The 26,495-nt window shown below is 43.3% G+C and overlaps 1 protein-coding gene across 1 annotated transcript in view; it reads right to left on the bottom strand.

Moving 5' to 3' along the window:
- LOC137444557 (glypican-5-like) overlaps window positions 1-25,674 on the bottom strand; it is a 449,156-nt gene extending 423,482 nt beyond the window's left edge. Inside the window, exon 1 of the mRNA XM_068145419.1 lies at window positions 25,613-25,674. The gene's annotated coding sequence lies outside the window, so the exon portion shown is untranslated. The remainder of the gene's footprint in view (window positions 1-25,612) is intronic.
- Between the last annotated feature and the right edge of the window lie 821 nt (window positions 25,675-26,495).

The following is a 26,495-nucleotide window of genomic DNA, read 5'->3' on the forward strand; positions in this document are numbered from 1 at the left end:
AGGTTACAGATAACTAACAAAAAAAATCCCCACAAACACACCTAAGCAATCATTCTTAGGGCTCCTGAGCATTTGTGTTGTGGGTCTTTGCTTCTCTATTCTGCATATGCTTCAAGAGCAAAACAAAAAAGGAAAGAGATGTTAAAATTGGAAGAATCCATAAGTAAGCACCTTTGCAGATGAAGTTAAAAGCTACAAAGAAAATCACTACTACCCTACAGACAGAAACCCATTTTTATGCTCATTACAGGCATTTCAGCAGATGCCACAGGTGGGCAATCAGGTATTCAACTCTCTGGACCTTTACTGCAGCTCAGGCACTGCCCCTTTGACCACTGCCAACAAACTGAAAGGAAAATTTTTAGCTATTAGCAGGGAAAGGGGGCACTGACAGCTGTTCCCCCTGATTGGGGTTTCATTGTTAACAAGTCATTAACTGAGATGCACAGGAAGGTTCACAACACACCCAACAGGGTTCTAATTCTCTTTCCAAATTAAATTTGAACTTGTCTGTGGTGACTCTTTGCCTTATTTCCCAAAGGTGGCCAGTGATCTCAGTCCAGCCCTTAATGAGAAAGTGTTTATGCCACCAACACCTTTACAGCTGATGCTTGCAGGAATTACATTTGCAGTCCCAACTGGGTCAGGAATTGACACCAAGGCTGACCCTTCCAGCTCCAAGAGGAAGGAAGACCAGCTACAACCTGTGTGGAACTACCATGGACACATTTAGGTGTAACATCAAATGATGTAAATTAGTACTGAAATCACTGGAAAGAGATTTAGCAGTTTAAGTTGACCTTTAGTGCTCCTCAACAGGTACTCAGCAACAACTATGAAGGAAATTAAGTGCAAGAGAGGTAACTGAGGAAGCTTTCAGAATACAAGGCTCTGTGCCGTCATGGAGCCTGGACTGGCTCTGGATGGATCAAGTAAAGTTCAACAAAAAGCCGTGCAGAAGCCATGGGATTTGCTGAGCAAGCTCTATGGTTTGACCTAACACGTAAGGAAAGTCTTTTGAGCAGGCAATGATAATTTGATTTAGCTGATTAATGAAAAAACAGAAAAGGTCCAAAAGTGATGGTGGAAAAGATTAACAGTGAGTGAATCTGCAACACGCCTGCGGCCTGCCACAGTTTGCTTGCTATTAAGAAGGAACACACCAAGGAGCTCTTAGATGTGACTTTGAACTCAGTGACAGGCAGCAACTCCCATCGAGGTGGATATGGACAAGGAACATCATTCTCCTTTGTGCTGTTTCCACTGAGCTAGAGGAAACAAACACTAACCCCAAAAAAACTCCTCTGAGTTTAACTAGGATTTTATCATCTGGTAACTTTCATATTTGAAGGAAAAGCATCTGTTAAACGTGGAAATTAAACAGAAGGAATAAATTACTGGGAACTCAATTTTGCTTATAACTTTTGCTCAATAAACAGGGCTGCCCAACTGTTTTGATTGAATGGGCTGGTACAGGGTTTATTTGCCAACTTCTCCTGTGATGGTATATGGGGAACAAAAGTGTTTTGTCAGTGGAATTTGTTGGGTTTTGGAGCACACAGAAAAAGCCTGGAAATCTCCTGAAAACAGAACATATGCATTAAACAGTAGCTTAGCTCAAAAAAAAAATAAAGGAAAAAAGAAGAAAAAGGAAGAAGAAAAAAGAAAACCATCCTGAGCCATATAGGTCTGTACCTAGTTTAGCTGGATGATTCCTAGGCCTGAAAAATGAGAATTTCCTCATCTCCTTAAAAAACAAAGCACATTTCTAGGCAACAATTCCCTTGTTTCTCCAGAGAAATTTCCAGGAGCCTTTTCCTAAGTATGTCAAAGATCAACATCAGAACTTCCTAGTGCAAGCCTACAGGAACACCAGGGCTCGTCATTCCATGGAGCTTGACCAAAGTCATGGCCCCCTGTATTTGGTTTGCATTTGGCTGAGCTGGAATTAATTCATGCCAGAGCATCTTTCCAGTGCTGCGTTTTGCAGTCCCATGGCTGGGTGTTGATCACACACCAGTGTTTTGGCTACCGTTAAGCTGAGCAGTCTCCTTGTGTTGAGGTGGAACCTCCTGTGATCTAGCTTGTACCCATTGTTCCTTGTCCTATCACTGGGCACCACAAAAAGAGCTTGGCACCTTCATCTTGACACCCACCCTTCATTCTTATAAACATTGGTGAGATCCCCTCTCAGCCTTCAGAACTGTATAAGCAGATCTGGCTTATAAAGCTCACTTGAGCCAGTGGGATCCTGATTTAGGATGCTGCTATGCTATGAGAGCTAATTCTGCAAGTCAGACCTTTAAGTTAAGAAGCTGCAAAACACCCATTTATCATTCCAGGACAGGAGAGATTTACCTCTGCCATCTGAATTTGGAGATTCTTGTATTGTCTTAGTGGTATGTCAGACTTTAACAGGAAAGCATCAACAGCACCCTCAGTGCTAGGAGTAGATGGTTACTGTGTCCAGTTCTGGGCCCCTCAGTTTAGGAAGGATGTTGACTTGCTGGAACGAGTCCAGAGAAGGGCAACAAAGTTGGTGAGGGGTTTGGAACACAAGCCCTAGGAGGAGAGGCTGAGGGAGCTGGGGTTGCTCAGCCTGGAAAAGAGGAGACTCAGGGGTGACCTTATCACTCTCTACAACTACCTGAAGGGAGGTTGTAGAGAGGTGGATGATGGTCTCTTCTCCCAGGCAGCCAGTACCAGAACAAGAGGACACAGTCTCAGGCTGCGCCAGGGGAGGTTCACATTGGATGTTAGGAAGAAGTTCTATGCAGAAAGAGTGATTGCCCATTGGAATGGGCTGCCCGGGGAGGTGGTGGAGTCGCTGTCATTGGAAGTGTTCAGGAGGAGACTTGATGGGGTGCTTGGTGCCATGGGTTAGCTGTTTAGGTGGGTTGGATTGGTTGATGGGTTGGACACAATCTTGAAGGTCTCTTCCAACCTGGTTTGGTTTATTCTAATAAAGGTTTATGTCAGGATTGGATAACTGCCAGTAGGTATATGGCATGAAAGGCAAACTGCAGAAGTACCTCCATCAGAAGAGAGATAAAACAATGACAAAACAATAGTAAAGGGGTAAAGAGAATGAGTCAAAAGTGAGAAGCAGCAGTGTCTTCATTCTTGATAAGCTAATGTTTATTTGTAAAGCACTCAGCTTCTGCAGCAGCTAGGTGTTTATCTGCTGTGCTAATGACTTCATAGCATCATCTAACAATAAAGCTTCACATCTATTCCACATTGATGCTGTTTGTTGAAGACTCCAGTGCAATGCAGAAAGCACTTCATAGTGCATGGTTACAGAGGTCTCTGAAGAGATAAATCCTTGGCTTTTGAAGATTTATAGCCAAAGAGTCTAGGAGCTACAGCACAATTTTGCTTTCAATCTATGGGCTCCAGCAGCTCTCTAGGAGATTGCAGCCACCAAGGTTCATACTACTATAGGCATCATACAAGCTTCTATGTCTAACATTTGAAGATTGAGCTGGGTGGACACATAAACCAAAGTACCTGTATATATTCTTTGGGCAAGAGAATGTTAACCACCCTGTAGCAGTGGGTCTCAGGTGCCAAGGCAGAACAGATACCCAAATACAAATAGGGGACTGGGGGGAGAGGAAGGTGTACTCTGAACTGGTAATTTTGAAGGCTGGTGGTGCTGCAGAAACTTTCAGGGCCCTGAAAACACTGATGAAACAACTAAAATGGAACTGTTTCTAAAATGGTATTTGGCATCCCCACAGGAATAACCAATGTCTCTGCAAAGGGCAATAGCTCTGTTGTGGAATAATCTCCTGATAGCTTAAAACTCCCATAGATCAAAGGAAACTATTAACTTCCTAGAAGTTAATACCGTTTGGTTGCTGTCATAGAAAGTGCACAAAATTTGACATCAGGACAAGTTCTTCACTTGGTGTAAAACACAATAGCTTTTGTGTGACAATGCATTTAGCTGTCACTTCAGATCCTCTGGAATTTGTAAGCTGTTCTATGTCTGGAAATGTCTAAGTTACTCCCCCTCACTTCACCAGTCCTTTTCAGAAACAGGTTTTATATTTCTTGGTTTTATGCTTGCAGAGTTCCCACTACTTCAATTTGCCTTAGGGCAAATGTAACCATGCTGCAACCATGTGTTTGCTTACTGGAGCCACAGTAAATCTGTAAGGATTGAAAATATCCTTGGCAATGTTGTCCTGCCTTCCAAAGAAAAACAGTGTCCTGACGGGTTTCTAAAGCAAGTGCAGATGGACTGACTCTGGGTGGGAATTTTCCTTAGGGGAGTCTGGCTTCACTTTTCAAAATTTGCACTGGATGCCTTAGAAAATGCCTCCAGTTTCCAGGACTAAGAAGAAAAAAAAGCAAAGAGGCAAGAATGCAGGCTTACAGGGAAGACAGAACATGACAGTTTTCCCAGACTGTTTTGCCCTACTTGTTGCACAAGTAACCAACAATAACAATAACTTCAGGAAATTTAGCCTGCACACAGAACTAGAAGATATTTTGATAAGACCTAAGTGCAAAAATATTTACTCTAGCTGACTTAGAATTTCTAGAAGCCTTGCATAGCTAATATCTGATATCTTCCCCTTCTCATTCTGTTATCTTCCCCTTCTCCTTCTGCTGGCTGAATGAATATAGGATCAAAGAGAAGAATGAAACATTTATAGGTAACAGTTACCAGACTGGAACTTGCTTATCCTTCCATGGGTAACTCTTATTACTGATTCTACACACATGGCTTTATGAACAGGAGTTGGGAGTACCCTCAGTGCTCACCTAGTGCTTCACTGCATATGACACACATGGAGCCAAGACAGCCAAGGCTGTAAAGGTCTAGGCACTCATCTCAGTGACCATCATTAAGGAACACTCGGGCATTAGAAAAATATGAAACATTCAGAGATCCTAAGTATCAGAGGTATCAAGCCTCTCATGTTCAGACCTCCTCCACCCATTACAAAGTCTCTCCCTCAGAAATGTGCTCAGCAGAAAGCTTCAAAAAGAGTAGTTCAGTCTCTGTCCAGTGTAAACTGGACAAATAGTCACTGGTTTTCAAACAATTAATTAATTTCTGGCCTGTAAACCTTTCCTGCTCACATTGGGGTGATGTGGCTTTCTTTATCATCAGGATTGTTTTATTCCCCTTGAAGGCATATTTTGGGAGCTACAAGTGAGATTTACTGTAATTAATAAAGAAGTGGTGGTCCAGCACCTGAATCACTTCTTACAGTGTAGCAAGGAAGAGCTTAGAGGAACAGAAGCTAAGTTCCCACAGAAGTTTAAAAAAAAAAACCAATAAAATGTCTAATTCACTAGATTGTTCCTAGCTAAAACCCCAGAAAACCTTCCCCAAGAGGTTCATTTTAAAATTCCCTAGGAGACAAGCCCTTGAAATCTGGCTCCAGTATTGCCACCTCAAGTAAGAAAGGAACACCTGACAACTAAGACCCTTGTTATTATGCTTTGATGTCCTTGCTCAATTTCCAAGAGCTTATTTGCAAAACAAGGTTATTTCACTTCCTTCCTTCTTTCCACCTTTTGTGTAAGTTACCTAAATTATGGTCTTTACTGAGCAGCCCTTCTGTTACACTCCTAATTACAGCAGACCCCTCTTAGGGGCAATCTTGATATATCAGGTGTTGTACAGAGAATTACCACTATGAAAACCCGAATCTTTTCATTTCTTGACCTGAGTGCTCAAGAACTGTCATTTCACTGTCACATTCACAGGAGTTTTTGTATTTAATTCACTGCATAACTATAGCTTTCTGTAGAATCAGAATACTAAAGGACTGAAATAACTTCTCAGCCTACAGTCTATATATAACACTATAAGGTAATGCGATTTTAAATCTTTATTACTGTATATGAGCAAGTAGCACAAATTTTCTCCATGGTGAGATGCGTTTTTTTTGTGTGTCAGGTTAAGCTGGGTGTCTGTGAATAATTCCTGTGGTTACTGCATTAAAAAGCAACAACTGGTGAGATAGCTCATGAGCTAGTACACATCATTTACCAACCATTTTATGAGCACTCTAAACACAAACTGTCTTCACCTTCATTTTAAAGGATAACACACCACAGTATCTAGCTTTCTCAGATCTACATGATTCAGAGATAAGAGCAGATCCAGGTTTTTCAGCATCCCAGAAAGTGGATTTGAGGCCATTCTTGCTCTTCACTGCATACTAAAGGACAGGCTGGATTAAACTGCAGAATTAGCTGTCCTCTGATTTTACTAGTGCCAGTCCATCATGACTGTGCCCAAGTATAAAGAGGCAGTCTATAAAGCACCTCATCATTATGCTTTTCACAGGCATTGTACCAAAACAGCTACTCTAGCAGGCCCCATAGGATGAATGCGTGAGAGGCATGGGGTTTGTGCTGGTCAGGATCTGACCATCTGAGACTGAAGATTTCAGTGAATGCATCCAAACCCACAAATGGTACACTATTTACAAAGGGGAAATGGATCAAATCTGAAAAATAGAATCACTAACATAACTTGAATGTAGCTTTAGGAATAATCTGCCCTTGGTTGATTTCTGTATCATACATTACCACATTACAGCAGCATTTCAATTCCAAAACTCACCCTTCCCTGTGTTGGCTGAGCCTTTGTTCAGTGTGAGATGCACCTCAGTGGGAAACATCTTTTGGTTGCAGCTGCACCTGAAGGTATCAGTTTCCCCTCTAAGGATGTCACACCCAAAGCAGCAAGCATTTGGTCTTACCCTATGGCTTATAAAACTTTACCTTCTTAACCAAGCTAGTGAAAGCACTGTTGAGTTTTATGGCTATAAAACCTAGACTCAGCTGATAGTGTCTACAAGCTGTGAAACACAGAAGGCAGTTGCTTGGCATATGGAGTCACTGAGTTCTCCTTCAAGTCACCAACACTGCCTTTATTCCCTCAGATTGGAGATTACTTTTCTCCCTGCAATGTAGGACATTACCCCATCATTGCAAAGTTGACACTAAAAGATGAACTATGCCCTACTTCACTGAGAAGCCACCTTTAAAAACCCCAGATGTTACACATCTGATCCTTAGCACGCACCAAAGAGTAGCTCTGATTTCCAGCACAAATGTGTCAGTTTTCCTTTCATTTAGAAGTTACCACAGGAGCTGTGGATGTGCTTGTACTGGGTGAAGGATGATTACAATGGACTTCTGAAAAATTTATCTGATAGCAATTTGACACCCAACAGTGCAGAGTCATAGAGAAACTTCAGCACTTCAAGGTTGTACAAGCACAACATTCCTTTTATTAGTATTTAAAGGGGAAAATTAGATTAGTACAAGGAAAATATTATACTCATGAGTTACTGAAGTAACCCAAATAGCCATTCCAAACATGCTAAGTAATGTATTTCAAGAAGCTACTAGGTGCTGAAGTACAAAACCAGAGAGGCACAACAGGTACTGGTATACAACTGGCACACATGCATCCATACAGCACATTCATGTTTTGTCCCATACTGTGTCCTGAGATGCACTGTAAAGAACCACAGGTTGCATTCTTCCTTCCTTTGCACTGGCATGACTGTACTGGCTTCAGTGGGACTGGACTGGCGCAGCAGAAGGAATCTGTTGCTCCCTGAGGTCCTTTCCTCAAATGGAGCAACCAAACTTCCTGTCAGAGTAGCTAACAGCACAAAACTCTCACAGACCTTGGGTTTATCTGGAGCCATCAATACATATTTGTGGAGAAACCCTGAAGTATGTTCAGGTTTCTCAGCCCTACATGCTTCAAGCAATTTAACAATTGGAAAGAAAGCTTTTCTAAGGGAGCATTGTATAAACACTATTTTCTGCAGCCGTTTGCATCTTTTTTTCTGCTGTAACCACACATACTTAAGTATGACTCACACCCATGACAGGAGCCTGGAATTCCTGTGTCCCAAGCTATAAGCCAAGACAGCAAGCTATCCAGTTTCCAGTCTCCTGTTTTCAATGCAACATTTCTTCTCACCCAAACCTCCCTTCTATATAGTATTTTACATCCCCAAAGTTTTAGAGATAGCCTTGTCCTCCTTTTCAATACAGGGGAGAAATTGTGGCTGCCCAACTCACATGGATTAACGACCATACTTCAAAACAACCCAAAGCTACAAGGTCACTCCAATTTTCTTGTGAAGCAGCATAGCATAGAGCAATTTTATATATATATATACACACAAATATATATATTTATGTAAATAAAATCCACAGCAGCTCTGCTGTATCTTGACATGCTGGCTGTCAAGTCTGCAGTAAGCTCTTCATTAGCTCACTCCTTGTACAAGGAATTCTGCAAGGCAAAGAATGTGATGCACTGAGTATTACCAATTTACAAGTATCCTCTAAATGTCTCTTCATGTGCCTCATGACCACACATTTCTTTTGTTTCAATGAGCTGATATTCAGTTACAAACAGCACTAGCTAATTCTGTACTTCAACACAATTAGCCTAATTGGCTGTTAATCTACATCTTCAGGGACCTAGGACATTCTCTGCAGGCATGCAACTTCTCTGTCCTTAGAGGACCAGGGCTAAATTCAACCTGTAGTGCCTGGTGCTTTTGTTACAGCACTCCCTGTTCTTCCCTCACAGTGAAAAAGCAAGCTGCAGATGAATTACAGATGCAGACAAAAATCTTCCAAGCCACATTCAATTTGGTTTCTTTATCATCACTTAGTCCAGATACCATGAAATGTTCAACTGCACAAAGACACAGACTCAGATGTCATATATTAACATTATCTATTATTCTGTGCCTTTGGGAAGTGGGAGAAGAGCCTTCCCTCTCACAGGCTGCATATTTTTAACATCTGCTATTTTAATGCCATTAAAAAAAAACATATTTCTGAGCTCCAGAGCAAAGAACTTATTGGATGTCAGAGTCCCACAGTGCCTAAATTAGGTGTTTCAGGTCACAGAAATCTCTTATTTCAGCCTTTTTTTTAGAGGCACACAATACCTGGGGAGAAAGTTCTGCTTGTTTGCATCTAGCAACATGCAGTGTAGGAGAATGAGGATTTATTTAAAACTACATTTTATATATTTTAAAGAGAAGAGAAGACTGTTTGAAGATGTTGAACACTAGTGAGCTTTTAACCCCTTTCCTGGCAGTACAGAGAGCAATCTGACAAATGAACTGGAAGATTTCCACCAGGAATACTCTTTTGCCCCACACACTGGGCCAAGGATGCAATCCATGTCCCAAGGTACCCTGTGCAACGGAGCAGAGAGAATGAAAGCCCCTCTATCTCCAGCTTACACACACTGCCGTGGCCTTTTGCATCGGGAAAAGTCTTTCAGAACTGTACGTGCACAAACGAACAAAGGAGCGTCGAGAAAGCGGTACCCACACCCTTCTGGTGCCGGGTTCACCTTCCAGCCAAGCGCATCCTTACACGCGCGGGGATTTGCCACCTAACTGCCCCTGCAGCCAAGGACGCAAGTGGGGAGATTTAGCTAACACAGCGCCACCTCGTGACTCCTCTTAGTATTACACAGGGCTAGCGCAGTAACTGCTTTGTTTCTGGTTAGTCCTTTCAAATTAGGCAGTAAGACTAAGATATTTCCCTGCTACTTTTCACCGTGGAGCAAACCCATTTCCAGCATATGGCTGGCAGATTAACAAGAGGAGGCCATCAAAGAAGTGATCCCCACAAAGTCAGAGCCCCCGCAAACCTCAGGCCCGTTGCTTGCAGACAGAGCTGCCCCACACATGCCTTTTGCTGTACCTGAAGAATGTGCTCCCCAGCCACTGTGAGTAAATATCTTCCAGTGGAAGTACTGGCTCCCTGCAGACAGCATCAAGCCTCAATTTCTACTGCCCAGTCCCTACAAAACAGGGAGAGGAAACAGCCAAACAACTCAAATGTTGAGGGAGCATCTTAATACAAGGGGCTCACTGAGGCAGTGCCCACCACACCACAACCCCTTCTAAAGCAGTATGCCTCACTCGCTTCAGGACCAGTCAGAGGCCCTGCACTGTGGCAATGCCTCTTTGGAGCAGAGGGCTGCCTGAGATATTCAGTTGCCTTTGCCCTTTATCCTAGAAACATGGACTTAATAATGAAAATCTGACACAACTGAAGTGAGGGGGTTTGAACTCATGGGTTGTTTATACACTTAATGCAGAAAGGCTGTATCTGGTTTTGTTGGTTCTCACTAACAATCAGTGAAAAATGATGAGGTATTGATGCTATCTGAATTCTTTCCTCATTACATCAAACTTAAGACACCATGTTGTGGCAATTTGCACTTGTAACATAATGAGTGTCAATTGCTACACAGGAAGCACAGACAATCTGAGAACTAAGGGATGTGAGGATTAAAGTAATTCTTTCAGACACTCACTTTTATCTTAACTAGGAGGAATCTTGCTATTATATTCTACAAGCTAGCAGAACTGAAAAACTCTGTTGGTAGCAGTGCCTGATCTCCCACAAATTTTCCAGTGCAAGGGAGCCTTAAGAGGATCTGGTTCCCCTCAAGAAAGCCACAGGACTGTTGTGTCCCTTTCCAGATACTGACAGTGACCCACCACATACAACATCAAGGAAAGCCTGAGTCCATTTCCTCAGCTCACCAGTCTCTATCCTCAATTCATTCCCAGGCTCCCCCCCTCATTTTGTATACCTCAAATTTCCTAATTGTTTTTGTGTAAGAAACATCCCCTTGACTATCTCACTAGGACCTCTTTTAGCCCTCCTGAACTCCTTTCACCCCAAGGTTGCTGTAGTGATAACTCAACCCATCTGTGATGGGCCATATGCTTTATCACTGGTGTACAAACAGCATAACTCTTTTGGGCCAGATTCTGCTCAGAGCAGAAGAATAAACTAGAATAAAAGTGCTTGTTTTGTCTGTGCTGCAGACAGGGCTTGGGGTGAGCAGAAACCCCACACACCTGCCCAAAAGCCAAGAGCCATCTGTAGTCTGCAGTGTGTCCTCACCTGCTTGCTCGTGGCCTTCAAAAGGAGCTCATTTAAAGCTTGCTTGGTTAAGTATAAATTGTTTAGTCTTTGCAGTACAGACATGCCTAATCCACAGCAGCATGAGATTAGATCAAGCACTTGTTTTGCTATAGGAAGCAGACCTTTTAAAGGGGGAAAGGTTGGGAACCTGTGTCATCTGCAAACAGATTGCAGTTACTGCTCTCAGCTAAGAGTTTCCTTATTTTTTCCCCCCTTGCCACTCAATTTTGGTTGCCTATTTTATTCTCATTTGACTTCTCTTGAAAGTAAAAGCCCTTTAAGGAAAGATCATTGCTTTTAATACCTTTATACAGCACTAAGCAAAAGGGAACATGAATCAGATGGACATTCAGCACTATCAAAATATAAAGATATAATAATTTGCTGCATCACTAACCCACAGGTAGCACATCTGGTAGAGCAGACAAGAGTCCTGAGGCAGGACTCTGCTTTCATTCTCCTGTACATCAAGACAGTGCAGTAAGCCATGGACTAAAGTTAAGCTATTAGGTTTTGGAATTATGCACTTTGAAACTATACATCTTCCAGCTTTGAGGTGTGGGTCAGGTTGGCTGCAAGGTACTGATGTGCTATAGGTGCAGAGTGATGAACAGTAACTGGAACATACACTGGCCAAGACCAGATAGAGGCAGTAAAGGCCAAAACCAGATAGAGGCAGTGAAGTGGTTATTCACACACTTTCAGTCCCTGAAGTCTATTTCAGATGGCTGTACTTCAGTGTAATCACCTTGACAGACACAGGAGGAACTTCAAAGAACTCCTCTGTGATAAAACAACAGGACTTGTCTTTGCTCAAGTAGGAGCCCTCAGCTGCAGAGGTAAAGCAGATATAGCTGATGCCCCAATTGAGTAGAGCTCAAAAAGGAGATTATGCTGAGTGCATTTGCTCTTGCCTTCATTCCTCCTGCCCGGCAAATGGGCTAAAGCTTCACCCAGTCAAATTCTGTTTGAGAAACAAAGGGCTCCATCTGTTAATCTTGTCTTGCTGCTTCTCCTGAGGAAGTTGGTACAGTGGTCTTCCAAGTTAAAATCAAGGCCTCCAAAGCCCTGATGCTGTATGTCTAGAGAAAGCACTACTACCCTGAGCTTGTAGGTGAGGGACAGATTGAGCACTTTTCCTCTAAACTATTTGAAAAGCCCTTAGCTCAGCCCAGGGCTGAAGTCCTGCCTGCCAGTCAGTCCTCCAGCCAGACCTTTCTTTTTTTAATTCTCTGAAACAGGATCTGTGATTTTCCCCATAAAAACCTTAGGAACTATCTGTTACTATTTCTGCACATAAATTTCCACATATGAGGTTGACAGAAGAAGAAAGAAAAATAAGACAGTGGGGAGTAAAGTCATAGGAGGTAGCATACGATAGCTGTCAAAACTGTTTGGAGCTGAGATTCTCAGGTTTACACATCCAAGGAACTGAGTCAGCTTCCTCCCAATAAATATTTATTGGGACCACTGACCACTTCCAAGGTCAGTGTGTGCCAGATACTGGCCTTAGTTACAAGAGCACAAACAGCTTTTAGCAGTCATGAAATCCATCATTCTCCAGGTGCTGATAAGCCTGATTCCAGCCCTACTCCAACTCTGCTATTTTTAATAACTCACCCTGGAAGGATTTGGAATGTGAATTCCCTTCTCCATTCATTCCTTTCTGTTATTACAGTCAAGGATTCCAGCAGTTGGCTTCAAGTGACATTTACTGCTAAAAAGCCTATCAGACATACTGACTGGTAAATATTCATTACAGTGAAAAAAGAAACCCCTCTTTCTGTTGATACACTGGATTTCTGCATTCCAGGTGGTCAGCTTCACACCACTGAGACAATTTCATGCCAAGGAACAATTTAGTATTGAATTCAAATGTTAGTAACAGAAAAGAAAACAAGCACACACACACACAAAGGTCTTTTCAGTGGACCTACAGAACCTCACTCAAACAGCCAGGAATATTCTTAGCCATTAAGTGCTAAAGGCTGTAAGCCCCAGCTCTGGTCTGTTATATCACATAGTCCTGCTAGGCTTTAAATTAAAAAATACATCCCTCTCTTCTAGTTTAGTCTTGCAGAAGAGATACTGCACTTGGACCTTGGGAGGGGACAGTTCTCAGGGACTATGTGCTGGTTTGTCACTTCTGCACCCTTCCAGCCCCTACCTGCCACAAAACTCAATGGGTGGCCAAGGTAACCCTTATGACCACAGCAGCCTCATTTCCCTACTTCCTCTGCAACCCCAAGGGGAACCTCAGATTACAGGTGGCTATGCAGAGCCTGAGCTGGGAGAAGCATTTCAACCAACTGCAAGGCTCCAGGAAGCCCTTTTAAAAAAAGGATCCAATGGGGTAAGGGCTCCCCAACTCTTCTTCCAGAAGAGGAAAATCCAGCCTTGTGAGATTTCTGGGGCATACCTGGTGCACACTACATTCAGGTTTTCTAACAGTCTGAAAGACTCTCAAATGTGTTAAATTGCAATAAAAATCTAGTTGGTGGCAGTAAGGGACACAGAACAGACTAGATTGCAAAACAAGCTCACAGTTTTCAGAAGTTCAGATGCAGCTCATCTGCAGCACATACTGTGCAGAAGCATTACAAATCCATGACTCCAAAAGCTTTTCCCAACATCTGTACCACTTAAACTCACAATTAAGGGATGCACTTTTCCTAAAGTCATGCCTTGGCAGGAAAATATTACATCATCTCTGCTGCAATGTCCTCCATATGCCAGTGCACTGCCAGGCCCTACTTACAGCCACATGAAACCAGAATGCACTTATACAAGAGTGTTTTAGCAAACCCAGGTTAAGGAGGAAAAGCAAACACTTTGTGTTGTAAAACCATTACCACAAATCTAAGTTCTAGAGAAATGCAAGCCTAGACAGCAAGAGAAAAGCTCAACAGCTGAGTCTCATCCTCATTCTGGACAATCATAGAATTGTTTAGGTTGGAAAAAGACCCTTTAAGATCGAGTACAATCATCAACCCAGCCTTGTTGAGTCATGCTAAACCATGACTCAGCACTACATCTACAGGACTTTCAAGTACCTCCAGGGATGGTTACTCCACCACTTCCCTGGATGGCCTGCTTCCTCTCATCCTATAATGTGTTACTTGGAAGAGGAGACCAACCCCCATCTTGCTCCAACCTCCTTTCAGGGAATTCTAGAAATACAGAAGGTCTCTCTTGAGCCTCCTTTCCTCCAATCTAGACAATCTCAATTCTATCAGCTGCTCCTTGGGCTCTATACCCTTTACCAGCTTTGTCGCCCTTCTCTGATACAGTCCAGTACTTCAATGTCCTTCTTGGAATGAGGGTGCTTGAGGTGTGGGATCACCAATACCAAGTACAGTGGGACAATGGCTGCTATAGTCCTGTTGGCCACACTATTTCTGATACAAGTCAGGATGTTGTTGGCCTCCTTGACCACCTGGGCACAGTGCTAGCTCATTCATCTGGCTGTTGACCAGCACTCCCAGGTCCTTTTTCTTCAGTTAAGGCTAAAGTACTTCCACAGAAACCTATAGTCCTCCAAGAGATTAAGAAAACTCTAGGATCTGTCAGGGCTAGACCACTGCTCTTCCCATGGAAGAGGGTAATTGTTTCTGAAACCTCCCAGCCCCTTTGCTGGCCTTTCTGGTGGTGACAAACTTTCTGCTACTTTGATAATTCTCACTGGTTGTTACTAAAAAGTACCTTATCAAGAGTAGGGCCTGGAGAAAAAGGAATCTCCCAGTCTCATTGGATATCCTTTCTTGCTTAAAAAGTGGAACTGAAGGCTGGATTCTCCCTGACAGGGAGAGGGAAAAGAGGTGGGCTGACAGCACATCTGCCCACTCTGCCCAGGCCATCTCTTGCAGGTGTAAGGCACTTTAAGAGTATACAAGCACCACCATGTTTACTTGTCATGGTTTTGCATTCCAGCCTTCCACAAAATTAACACTGACCTACACCACTGCAGCTCATTCACATTAGGACAATTATTTGAAGGTAACACAGCAGCAATGCCTTAGAAGGCACAGCAAACCAGAAGCACAATCCCGAGGGATGGTGTCAGTGAGCACTAAAGAATAGGTGATGTGACTCATCCCATTACTGTGTAGTACAGGGTGCTAATTATGGCTCAAGAACAGCAGTGAGCTGTATAGATTTAAGAAGAGAGAGAAGCCCCTGAAAATGGTGGGGGCACTATGGGAATGAGACATGCACTGGACTGCAACATGAGATACAAGTTCCACAGGAGCAAGTAAAACCACTGAAAATAATGAGCTTCTTCCAATTGTCAGACTCTGGTGTTGCTTCTTTGAAAAACTACAAGCATGGCATGGTCAGAAGAAGGGTAAAGTCCAGTTTCAATATCCTTTAAGATAACCACCAAGCAAGTCAAGGGGTAAACTTCATATTGCAATAATCTGACTCCAAGCATGATTTAGGATTTTCACAACCCCAAAGCACTGGGACTATTCAAGCAAGGACACAGTGAATACAGTATTTCCTTCTCAGAGCTGTTGCTGGAGGGATGCAATCATCAAGTAACTGACTGTCCCTTCTTCCCCAAGGAGGGGCCCATTGCTATGTAATCTACATTAGACATTGCTGTGACCCCATTTTCTCAACTCAGACCACCCCTTCTTTCTGCAGCATCACTGGAAGTTCCTACAGCATCCAGAACTGGAACACAAGCAGCATGCTCAACCACAAAACATTCATAAACCCTCTTCTGATCTTTTAACCAGCACAGCCCACAATGGGCTCCACAGCTTTTTTTTCCCCCACATATCTGACAATACATTACTTGAAAGAAGTTTCCAGCAGACTTTTGCATGAATATAGGCTTACATCAGGTTCTTAAGTTATTGTAGTAGGTTACTGCCCTATAATGCCAAAACTTTATGGTATTTGCAGATGAGAAAAGAAGGGCTGAAAGGAGCTCAAGTCCACATCTAGCACATGCACTGTGAGCAACTGAAGTCAAGAGCATTGATGTCTTGTAGGCTGCATTTTTCTGCTATGCATCTAAAAATGCAGCTGCAAACTTTTAGGTTTAAATCCAACTCTTTAGATATTTCCAAAACTCTTTAGTATTCCATACTGAAGCATGGATACAGCTGTTCTATAACAAAATAGGCAAAAGCTGGCAAACACAAAAGCACTTCTGCTTCCACTGCCACCTCCTTCTCCGCATGCACATCAGAGTCGGCACAGTGAGATCTGCAGCTTTCCCATGCTAAAAGTAGCAGCACTGGAGGGAAAGTATTGAGTGTTAGTGGTGATGATGAGAAAGTTTTGTCAGGGAAGAACAGATACCATCTGACACATGGAATAGCAGCAGTAATTTGGAAATTAGAGACCCAGGCATATGCTTTCTAAAATTAGCCATGGAACTAAAACCAAGGGCGACATACTTAAAATGCTCTTAGAGCAGGCCTGCAGACAGGCTGTGTGCATGCTGCAGGACTTCTGTCTGAACTGGGCACACAAAGCAGCCTCTCCTGGCTTGAACCTGGAGTCTGCCTTTGGATGGGCACAGACTCCAACATTAGCCTGTCCTTCCCCACTTCAAATGCCAGTGCCTTCAGTGCTACGTGTTGTTAAACCAGCGCTAGCAGGACACACTCAGACCTTTGGTAGCTCTTGTTTCATGCCAGGCAGGTCAAAGTATTCCACATTTATTTTATTGCTGCCTAATTGACTTTCCTACCCTAGGACAGCACTAAGCAGCACCATAACAGTTGTTTGATGCAGTGTGATTTTCAACCAGCTGCAGAAAAAGTTGGCTTCTCAGTCAGCCTCTCACAGAAAAAAGTGGCATTGCAGACAATAGCTCTCTGAAAATAGCCTTGGCTCCCCCTCATCGTGACTATGCCTTCAGACAGCTATCCCTGCTGCCCAGTAACTCACTACATGCTAGTAGAGGGGACCACAGCTGCTCCTGGCACACAGGTTGCCAAGGCAATGGCCATCACATGAAGACAAGGTAAAACATGGGCACTGGTTAACCAGAACAGTGCTTAGGGGGTGTTAATTTAACTATTCTCAGCAACAGCTTCCCTTGGGGAGCTTGTGGCCTGTCCTGGAGGACACCTCATCTTCATACCAGCATCAGACAGGATCTCTAAATCTTTTTTCAAGCGGTAAGAGATATATCATCCAACAGCTTTGCAAGTTTATTACCAGCCATGCTGCACTTCCTCATTTTATTCAAATTTCCAGGTCTGGTGTCAAAACAAGAGACTGACAGCAAACTGTGCAACAGAAGTCCTCTTGCTAGGTGGTTGCCTTACACCACTTGCACTCCAGTGACACAACCCACTGAAATCGGTGACCCTTTTTCTTCCTAGGGCTGTTGCTGGAGCACAGGAGTGCCACAAGCTTCACATCAGACAAGGTCAAATACAGTTCTTGCTGTATGTGAAACAAGCAAACAGAGAGGAGCAACAGGAGGAAGCTTATGGTAAAGCAGCAGCTCTAGAAGCAGCCTGGCTATGAACATCCACAAGCAGGGGAGTCAGTTCTCATACTTCTAAATGACACATGATGTGCCATCCCACCTGCACACATGGGGAAGAGGGATTCAGCACTACAGGCAAAAGCCAAGTGTTTGAGAAATTATTTGGATGGTGAAAGGAATGACTTAATGGGGCATCTCACATGAAAAAAAGCAAGAGAATAGAATAGTGACACTCATGGAGGAAACAAGATTAATAGGGGCATTAAGGATGGCATCATTAGCCTAGCAGAGGGAATAGTAATAAGCAGCCAGGCTGGGTAAAAGCATGTGGGAGTTACATAGATAGTCTGGATGATCAGACAACATATGGCTAGTTTGAGAACGAAGCTTTCATGAGGTCAGTGAGGAATGAATTCTGCTACAAAGCCTGAAAGCACAAAATGTTTATTTAAAGGGACAAACCCCAATGTGTTACATATATTCTTCAGGAACATACAGATATCACAATATCATTTCTTGCTAAGGTTGCAGCCAGCTGAACTGGGACTAGACCCTGAGCCTTCAAAATAGATTTGGTGTTCATAAGCACAAATACTGCATTTGCCCTGTGTGCTCAGGCTGTTAACCTACAAGTAACTGCTGTGCTCTTTACTGATAACTCCACATTCTGCTAGTGCAAGAAGGTTAAGGAATGGGATAATGATCTTGTCCTGACCCTATACCCTCTAAAACAGTAATAGAGACAAGAATGTGAGGTGGGCTTGGACAGTCTGGACACAGGGAAGGCAATTCCCATTCTCCAGAGGGAGACCTGGTAATCCTGAAGATTAACTTCCTCCCAACTACTCAGCAGAAGCCTGCTGCCCCTCTGAAGCAGCAGTTTGCATAAGGTAATACACTTGAAATCTCATCTTAAAACCTGACCAAAACTCAAGACAAAGCTTACTTTACCCAGCAGACACAGCTAAAGCTGTGCATCAGTCCTTCAGCGGCACATAGGCTGGGCAACAAAATCAACCCAGAGCCCTCACATTTTTGAGTGAGGCTGCTTGATTCAGGACATCTGTCTCAGCAGGTCACTGAATAAGGGTGTCCTTCCAAGGATGACTGTCTCCTTTCCAGTAGCATGACCAGTTGTCATCCTTAACCTTAGTGAACAGACAGGGCTGTTGCCTGACATCTACAGTAAGGAATACAGCCAGGCAAATGATCTGTGGTTTTGGCACTCTGAGCAGGGAACACAAAGTCTTTGCTGAACACACTGTTTGCCTTTTTCCTCTTGTATCCATCAGCACCCAGTAGACACCATAGCTCCTTCCTGACTCTGCTAGCTTTACAGTGCAGCCAAACCCTCCAGAGTCTGCAGTATTACACATCTGCACTTCCTGCAGTGCTTTGGCCCTGCAATAGTTGAAGGTTGGGTCCAGAATCAGGATTAGCTATTGATGCCTTTAGGATCTTGTGGCTGATAAAGCCAGGAAAATACTCTGGAAGAAACCAGGAACAGTTTCAGACAAATGAAACAGGTGACAGAGGATAAAAAGCCTTCTCAAGCTCTTCAGCAAAAGCCGAGGTTTGGATTTGGCTAGATCTCAGGTCTCATAGAGACATTCAAGGCTTAGGACAAGGTCAATACAAAAGAAAACAAGTTAATATTCATGCCTGGCCTTATTTCTCTATAAAAATTCAGTTCAGCTCCAGTCCTCATTTTCTTAGCATTTCTGTCATCCTGTATGAACTATCTCCTATTGATATATGTGCCCAGTGTAAAGATTAATTGAAGAACCACAATTCAGGAGGGGTTAACTTAATTCCCTTCTGCAGGTGCTCTGCAGTATTTCATACAACCTGTGGCCAGGAATATTTTATTAGTTCCATGCAAGAGGACTCATGGCAAGCACTGTTGCTCAGCCTTGGTTAGCTGAAGCTGCTACACAAATTTCAGATGACAGAAGAGGCCAGGGAGGGAACAGGACAACAGAGAGAAGCTGGAAGCAAGTTCCTTCCAGTTTAGGGACAGAACACAGGACAGCTTGGATATATCAGGATGATGCTCAAGTGCACAGTCCTTTATTTTAGACCTAGAAGAACAGCCACAACAAGGGTTGCAGCAATAGCACCTTTGCTTTTGACTCTTAAGATAGGAAAGGCAGGGTTTGTGGAATGGAATTTCTTTACAGTTGCCTTAGTGCTTTCAAGAATAAGAGCTAAGCTTGATATTTACTCCTGGTTTTGGGAATAATTATCCAACATTATCCAGCATGAATCTCCATCTAATGTGGAAGAAAGGAAAGCAAAGACTATTAGATTAATCCTGTGGATATAAAATTAATAAGAGAAATGAATTAGTAGAAATTGTGCCATTACTTGAAGCAAATATATTCACAAAAGATAGTCTTAGTCTGATGACAGAAGAGCTCTGCAACCACAAAAAGCTGCTGCCTGGCCAAGGACTGGTCTCAGCCCAGCTTCAGGTGCTGAAAGGCAGGTTTCTCCAAGCACCTATACTCACAGTTACACACCTGCTCAAGAACACAGAGTACAAGTATGTTTTCCAAGCCACCCTTCAGCCTCTACTAGGCACTGCTCCCTAGACTTGGAGATGACCAGCCACATTCTGGAAGTACTGAAACCACTTTGAGACACCTTGCAGGAAGGTGCTATCCAGAAAGCAAAGCAAGTAGCTTTGGTGGCCATGTAAAGGCTATTATATTGGCTGCAACAGAAATTCAAGCAAACTATTCAGAAGTTGAAAAATATATCCAGAAAGGCAGTTTGGCAGCTGTCAATCAGCTTTAGAGTTTGACAGCTCTGAATAAGAGGATCTATGTAAGTTCTTTTACAAATCAGCTCTTAAAACCAGACCTCAGTCCTGCAGCTGATTCAAAGTTCTGCTCATGGTGCAGAAACTTTTACAGCTCTCACCAAGACTGCTTTTTTGTAATTTAATACAAGTGCCAATTTCAGCATGCAAATTAACTGAGGCCAGCTCAAGAGCTGGCTATCCTCAATTCCCAGTGAAGTCAAGGAGAGTCAGAGCATCCACAAAGGCACATGACCAGAGTATATTAGAAAATGGACTGTTACCTTCAGCTGATACATTCAGCTAGTTAATGCTTCTTAGGAGTAGAAAGGTAGCCAATAAAAGAAGCTAACACTTCATTCCAAAGAATTAGAGGAAAGTAGAAGCAGCCAAATTCTGTATTTCAGTCTAAATACTGTTAATGTGTTTCTAAATAGGTGGGCAAAGGCTCCATTTTAAGTGTTCTCTAGGTAGAATAATTAAGTCTCCATTGTGCCATGTCTCTGTAGGCATTTATCTTCCATTAATAGAAGATCAGAATTATAGTTTAATTATTCATAGAGTTCTAAAGAGATACTCTGTTTTATTCAAAAAGTCATTGAGTGAATTACAGGAAAAGTCCATCAGGCTCTCACATACCTTTAGAAGGGAAAGCAAGAGACATGAAGGTCAGGCTCTGAACAGAGGAGGGAAGGAAGGCAGGGGAGCACTGCAGTGGACACCCTGCTCCTGGCAGGGCCAGCTCAGCAGGCCAGCCTCTGCAAGGATGCATCCTGGATAACCTTTCCCTACCCTCTGGGCATTCTGCCACTTTCTGCTCATGTTTTGGCTCTACAGATTGGTATAGGTTACCCAGGGAGGTGGTGGAGTCACCAGCCCTGAAGGTGTTCATGAAACGTGTGGACACGGCACTTCAGGGTGTGGCTTAATGGCAATGACATTGCTGGGTCGGTGGTTGGGCTTGAGGATCTTGGAGGTTTTTTTCCAACCAAAACGATTCTTTGGTTCTGTGAGCATCACTACACTGATAGCACACTGCATCTCAGCTTTGAATTTCCACAGAGGCTTATGGTACACAGCTCTCCTTTGCAGGTAATTTGCCTCCTAATTTCTTTGTATTTCATTGAAAGTCTCAGTCTTAAGTTCTCCAGCTGATTCCCCAGATCGACGTAAATCAGGTTACCCAGTCTGCAGGGACTCTAACTCGGAAATACTGCGTAAGCACAAACACTTTCCGATTACACGTAGAATCACTCCCCACAAAAAGCTTCTGTAATAGGGAAAGCTATTCTTTACCTGCACAGGGCAGCTGCTGCCTCCGCAGAGACAGAGCGCGGCACTGGGCACGGCGGTTGTCACTGCTCTCTGGTGCCCTCTCCTGGTACTAACAGCGAAGCCACGGAGGAGTCCTGGCTATATAATCACAATCCAGACATTTCATTTTAGCGCATCTCCAGGATTGGGTGGAAACTAGTTAAAACATAGACTAGAAAATATAATTTTACACCAGATGAACATAAGGTACTTGTAGAACCATTGTTCTTGCCCTAGCAATCTGGGTAAAACAAAAGCTTCCTGCTCCCTAGCAGAAGGGAGAGTTTAATTTTGGTTGCAAACTTTCTGGAAATCCTTTTGTGAAACTTCTGATTAGAAACAAGACTTTCAATTATTGTAGAACTTCTCCCCAACCAAAGAATCATGCAAATAAACCCCCCAATATCTAGAAATTTATCTCTGAACTTAAAAAGAGAGATGTTTCAGCTGGAGAATTTTTCATGTGAGTGAGAAAAAGTCCTGAGAGAGCTAAACATTATTCCACAGGTAGATGTGAGCCATAAGATTTAGAAACACAGGAAATGTACATGTAGCCTCACAGGGAGTCATTCTCCACTTGAAAACCTGTACAAAAGGTATTTTGCAGTTTCAGTGTGTACTCATGCATGACCAGCTGATCAATACTGGCAAATTCCTGGTCTGGAAGGCACAGAGGGAGCTCACGGATACACAATATTAGTGCTCACACCAAAGTATGTATTGCCTCCTGTCTATAAAAGAAAGTCAGTTTAAAAACAGATACATATACTACAAATTCTTTATTTTAAGACTAGCAGAATTTTAGAACTGGCCTGATTATTAGTCCCTTCAGTATGAATAAGGGCATTAACTACACACTAGCTCAATTGGATATTCTATTTTATATACACAACACAAACAACTGAAAGCGAGACTTCACTCCAACCCAGAATTTTAAGACATCTCTTGCATAGTTGTTGAAAAAAAAGACTATTAATCTAGATTATTAGCACCAAATTTTATTCAAACGTGTTCATAAACAAAACAAAAAGTCATAAGGTGAAACAGATCCAATTTTAAATTAGCATAATTTGCAGGAATCCATGACTAACTGACCCAGCTTGCTGCCAGGATCAAAAGCTTTGCAGAGTTGAGACACTGATATGACTAACAACCACATAGGCCAATGCTGGCCTAGGTTACACAGATCTGTTTGAGAGAAATTCTTGTTCCATACCTAAATCAGCTTCTAGTCATCAAGCTTATAAAGGAAAACACTCGTATGCATGCTTTATGCCCAGTGTTTATCTATGCCTCTTCCTCCAATGCACTGGCTGAGCACACAGAACACAAGCCCAAATTCTCAAAACCCCAGCCCAGAGCTGCTGCTCACACTTCCCTCAGGCTTAACAGCAACTCTGTGCCTTGCCAACATCTCTGGGGGCTTAGCCTGGGCCAGGATCCATCTGGACAAGTGCTGTACAAGCAGAAGATTATAGACAGTGAAAACAGGAGCTTAAAACATATTACAGACTGGCCACTTCACCATACCCTCAACTACATTGCTTTCACAGTATTTCTGTTTCCAAAACTGCTTTCTTAAACCAAGCCATTACAATTCTGGCCCCTAAAAACCTTGCCCTGCTACTGTGCTTCGGGGGACATAATCCATGCTCCCAAGATGTCTGTGCCAGGGACAGGAGGACCGATGCCATGGGGAGCTGTACACAGGACAAGCTTTTGGGGGTGCTCTCCATTTGTAGGTTTGTTTTTTATAATCCAGGCTTAGTCCCAGGTGATTTTCACACTAATTAGTGCCTTGTTGGGTCTTGGGTTTTTTTCCTTCATGAGACCAATGCTCTCCAGCTGAACAGGCACGACGAGAGTTAATACAGCTAGTCTCTAGCCCTTGCTCTCCCAGTCACACCTGCCACTCCTATGCCTTCCCTTTGGCCAGAAGAGCTGGCTCTGCTCATATCCCACAGCACCTCTGAAAGAAATGGGGATACAGTAAGCTGCAAAGCAGCAGCAGCACAACTAGGCTCCTCACATTTTGCACAGCTGAACTATGCTGGGGTGTTGGGGAGCAGAAGTGTAACCCCTGTGCTTGGGCTTGCAAGCTCAAACTGAGTTTAAGAAACAACTTCTAAATCTCATCCTGCTAAATCAGAATATATTATTAAAAAAAAAAAAGCCTCAGTACATTCAAACACCAAGTTCAGCCTGGGAGGCTCTCTCCAAGCCCTAGGCTTGAATAAGCCAGAGGCCATGACCTGTTGACAGCAACACAGCAGCATTTGCACTCCCACCAAGCCCAGCCTGACACAGCAGGGCTTCTCCTCAAGGAGGAATTGCTTTCAGAAGCCATACCCTGAAAAGCTTAAACACTTGAATTGTCCTCCAGTAATACAAAACTAAAGTCAGTCAGCCTTTAGTCCAGCCCTCCATCTCCTCAGCACATCATACCACTCACCATGGGAAATAAAGGAAGAAACAAAACCAAAAGCCCCACCTTGGCAAATGGCAGGCAAGGAATGTCCTTGCTGAAGGGATGCAAAGTGTCAGTTGCCACCAGCTACAGCAAACTGAGCAGCTGTGCTGTGGCACTTCCCTGGCAGCAGGGTCTGCAACTTCAGAGACCCTGATGGAGGACACATGTTCCTCCTCATCTCAGTAATCAGCCATCACTGGATGCTTTAGGACCACCCTCCTTGATGAGCACAGCCAGAGATGTTTATTAAAAATATTTAATAAAACTGGGGACTTTGCAGGAGGCTGCAGCTTGGTGAAGAGTTAAAATATTAGAAGAAGAGTTACTGCCAAAGTCTAGAAACACAAAGTGTCAGACCTCCCATGTTTTTACTGCAGTCTTCTGCAATAAGAGTCACTCCATTAGTCTCCACCAAAAAAAGATTTCTGTCTTATATTCCAAGACATCTGAGGGAGTGCTCTCACACCCTGGAAATCAAGCTAGACTGGAATGCAAGTAGGTGGTACATGAGGTTTGTATTAACTCTCATATGTCTAAACAAAAAGGTGTCAAGCATTGGAAGTCATCAGCTGAAAGAAATTCTTACAAGTACATTTTAATTGCAAACACATCTCTTGTCTTTCAGTGGAAGTAAAGCAATACTGCATGTGCACAGACCCAGATGTAGTCCTTTTGAGAGGACCTAGAGTTACTGACCCTCCCAAAGAACAACCATGACCTTGCTCACATGGTGCTGCAAAGTTACACAGATGCCTGGCTTTCCAATTGAATTGTCCATTGGGTCAACAGGACATAACTCTGTGAGGAACAGTTAACATGCCTTCATTTACTACCCTTAAGCCAGAAATCATTTTAGGACACAGTTCACAATGAACACAGTTTCTCCCCAAAAGGGTTTGTCTCCAAAAGGGCCTGCCTATTTTCTGCACTTTCATCTTCCTTTCTTAACTCACAGGTTTTCCTTCATACTTGTAGATTTCACCTCACGTTGAAGGCAGGTTATATTAAAAGGACTAGTTTTGTCCACCTCTTAGAGGAAGTAAATTTCCACTGGAAAAAAGCTTAACTAATATAGCCACAGAATTTAGATTTGGAAATGTCAGTGAGTTAATGCTGGGGAACAGTCTGTTATGACCATCTGCCTAAAACACAGTGGATCCCCAGGACCACAACATTACACATACACCTATTTTAAGGGTCCACTCCAGCTCCTCTTAGCCGGTTTTCTCTATCAGAAACTGAAGCTAGCTGCCTTGAAAGTGTGAAGGTAACAACCTCTTTAGTAATCACACTTGAATGATGTTCTTCATCGTATGATTAGTCTCCCAGGTTTCTCAGTATAACCCACTTGCAAAGCAGAGATAGAAGTTACCACAAGCAGTAGGAATACTCATCTAGATTTTTAATTGTTTTTAAAGAGGGATTCAACAGAAAATTCTGACAAATGCTGCATCTAGAAACATTACCTGAAACACTCACGAGCAACAGACAAATCCCGCCTTTCCTTGTGCTCAAGCCACTAAAAAACAGCATATGGAAGATACCTGTCTGTACCCCCTATACCCAGCAATCAAAGGCATAAGACAGGAATAGTTACCATTTTTAGCTCTCCAGGGTTCAACTGCTTTTTCTTTCAGGAAAACCCTCCTTCAGTACTCACACAGCATAAAGAGCCCAGGAGCAGAAGCTCTTGCTTTTAAAGGCTTGCATTCCCAGCAGCCCTGACGAGGTAATTGGTATCAGTAGGTAGCGAAATGGAGACAACACCTGCCCCTGAGCCAGTGTCCTAATCAGGACCTAGTAAATGAAACCCAAAAAGGTCCATCACTTTGAGCTGACCCATGGTTCAGCACTATCCAGGGACCCAACAGCCATGGTCACTACAGTTCACGGGGAAGCAGATAGACAGGATCACCAAAGTACCTTCACTGTTGTCAGCTCTACCATGCTGTGGAGGGATGAGGAAGGCTAGCAGTGGAGCTGGATGAGCATAGACCACCACAGCTCAAACAGATCCATGCTTCCCACTCCCTCTGTGGATGCCCAACCATGTGGCCAAGTCTCACCTTCAGTGCCAGATGCAGAGGCTGGAATAATGTGTCATGGGGTTTGCTCTGCTCAGGGCAGCAAAGGGCTGCCATCAGGGCTTCCCAAACCCCAGCTGTGGATGGCTCAGGGACTGAGGACATGGGGAATAGGAGGTTTTCCAGAGAGCTGCCCAGGGTCATGAGAAGAACAGAGCTGATACATATTCAGGGTCATCCCAGACTGATTTCTTTCTCCTGGTCAAAATCAGCACCTCTCAATAGGGCTGTTCTTGTGACAGAGGGCTATTTATTTTCATTCTTACTACCACATGGCTTCCCGTCTCCCTTGCCCTTTACCCCAAGAAGCAATTATCTCTGCCCTAGTCTGACAATGCTGCTTGTGAAAACCATGACTGAGATATTTCCAGGTCAGCCAAATTCAAATTCTTGTAT

Source organism: Melanerpes formicivorus, unplaced genomic scaffold (assembly GCF_026170545.1).
Source record: "Melanerpes formicivorus ecotype bairdi unplaced genomic scaffold, bMelFor1.0.p_v2 SCAF_12, whole genome shotgun sequence".
Classification (NCBI taxonomy): Eukaryota; Metazoa; Chordata; class Aves; order Piciformes; family Picidae; genus Melanerpes; species Melanerpes formicivorus.